The sequence below is a fragment of the Condylura cristata genome, unplaced genomic scaffold, assembly GCF_000260355.1.
Source record: "Condylura cristata isolate star-nosed mole 26May11 unplaced genomic scaffold, ConCri1.0 scaffold00022, whole genome shotgun sequence".
NCBI lineage: Eukaryota > Metazoa > Chordata > Mammalia > Eulipotyphla > Talpidae > Condylura > Condylura cristata.
This window is the reverse complement of record NW_004567123.1, coordinates 35,955,440-35,957,978: the sequence shown is the minus strand read 5'-3', so window position 1 is coordinate 35,957,978 and position 2,539 is coordinate 35,955,440.

Sequence of the window (2,539 nt, the reverse complement as noted above, 5' to 3'; positions counted from 1 at the left end):
CTCTGAGCCGAGGGGGGCTGGTCACCTGGGAGACCCCAAGCTCCAGCCTCTTTTTTATTCCCACCGTGAGGCCTGACCCTCCACAAGAGCGGGAGGCGGCTGTAATCACAGGGCGAGAGCAGCCCGTAGTTCTGGTTCAAAGCAAAACAAAACAAAACTAATGTTCTGCATCGTATGTTCAGTCACGTTTAAAAGGGAGGAAAAAACCCGTGCAGTTTATAATTTCACAGCGCAAGCTCCCGGGAGAGCAAAGGAGCTTTTTTTTTTTTAATAAAAAGTTTAAATTGTATCCAGCTCTCAGAGGCCCATTACCAAACAGATGCTGGTTATCAGAAGTTATTTCTTGGCTTTCCTGGCAAATGTGTTTAGTCTCCAGGGTGAGCGCAGCAGCAACTCCGCCCGGCTTGGGGCCCGTGGCCAGCTCCGGCCAGGGGCTGCGGGGAGCAGAGTGGCCTGGGGACCCGGGCCGTCAGGGGCGCTGGCCCATCCCCAGGGGCCTCGAGGCTGGGCAGGTGGGCCGGGAGCCACCTCCCGAGTGCCCAGGACCACCTGCACCCAGGCCGGGCCGCAGCCTCCCGCTGGCCTCCCCTCACAGCAGGGACCCGCCACCTGGAAGGTCTCGCCCCTCGCAGCACCCCACCCCTCCCACCTATGAACCCCGGCATCAGCCTCCCGGCCTCGGCAGTGCCCCCCGGTCTGCTGGGTCCCCACGGCCACGCCCTGCCCCCAACCCCACCCCGTGCAGAAACACTGGCTGACAAGCAGCCGCCCACAGGGAGCTCCCGAGGGTGCCACGCGCTGTCCCGCGGCCTGGGGGTCCCCCTGTGAGGCCTGAGTACGGCGGCTCCCCACGCGCCCGTGCTGCCACCAGCCAGGCTCTCCAGCATGGCCCAGGGGCCACTGGTCCCTGCCCGGGGGCTCCAGGGAGGTACCTGGGGTTCCTCGTGCCCACACTGGGTGAGGACACGGTTGCCCGGCCTCCTTCCTGCAGACTGACCCCGCGGAGGGCTGCGCCCTCCCCACCCTCCCACCAGCGACATGAGCTTCCGCCTGACCAGCCCAGAGCACCCAGCCCGGCCCTGTCTGTGACTGGCACGTGGCCCAGGAGTGGACGTGGACTCCAGGAGGTCGGTGTCAGCTCAGCGGGGGCAGGTGTTTGCCCAGCGACGCTGCATTTGCTTCTGAGGAATTATTAATGACCGAACACGACGCCGCCTCCCCCGGTGTTACCGAAGCCTGCACGAGGCGCCGAGTCCCGCTCACGTGAATGCGCCCGCAAGCGAGACCCACGTGTTCACGGGGCACGGGCATGGACCAGAGGCCGTGCTGGTCCTGGGGAGGCGGCCCTAGACTTCTGGTGACCCTGGCACAGGCCTTCTACTGCCACTTCATTCTGAAGCCTCGAGACATTACCGAGAACGAGGGAAAGGCGCCCTCAGGGCAGCAGCAGAGAGGCGGCCTCCAGCGGGGGTCTGGAAAGCCGACCTGGGGGCCGGGTGGGGTGCTGACAGCCGCGGGTAGAGCGCATGCAGGCACTGACTGGGGGGGGGGCCCGGGCCCGGGCACTGGAGGGCGGCGAGACACCGCCCGCAGGGGCCGGGGGCTGACGCAGGACTCGTGGGGCCCCTGTGACGGAGCTCCAGCCCCAGATACTCTCCCCGCTCCTGTAAGAAGCCGGGTATTTGACCAGGGGCCTTGGGGCCCGTGACGAAAGCTCTCACACAGCAGCCGCCTCTACAGGCTTCCTTGCAAGATGGTGGCCAGGTTTAGGCCATCAGGCAGGAGACAGAGACCGGAGCTCGTGATAAGACAACCACACATGAGCGGCCACAGGCCCCCAGGTGGCACCTGGCAGGTCCCTTCCTAGTAGCGTTCACAGAGTCCACTGAGTTCACCCACGCGGCCTCCCCCCAGCCTGTGGGGCTCCCCCACGTGCACATGGCCAGGCATTTGAGACAAAGCTAGCTGTACGTGACCAGTGGCTCGTCACGGAGAGGGCTGGACAGTAACGACAAAAATCCTGCTCGGTCAGTGAAAGGAGGTAACATTTAAAAATCACCACCACTTCATGGATACCCAAAGAAAGAGCTACAACATGCTCAGCAGAAGACACTTACTGACCCAGCCCCACCGGGGGGGGCTGGGCTCTACCTGAGACTGAGCTCTTGATTAGACATCGGGCAGAAGAAAAATAGCAAAGGAACGTTGGATTTCCCCAGACATTGGACTTGAGGGAGGCTGGGAATCAGCAAACAATATTTGCAAAGCCCTCAGGTGACTCCCCACCTCGGTCTTCACACCCAGTGCAAGACCTGCTGAGAGGGCACTGCGCGGGAGGGTCTGCAAGGCGCCACAGCCAGCAAGAAGCGCCCAGGCCCGGGACAGGCCCCCGCGGAGGAAGGGTCTCCCGAGGTGAACTTCCCTGGAAGTCACGCCCGCCTGGTACGAGAAGTAGCAGGATGCCAGCTTCTCCAGCCGGCGGAGGGCACGGGAAAGCGCGGCCGCCGCCAGCCTCGGTCACTCCGGGGGGCAGGAGCCG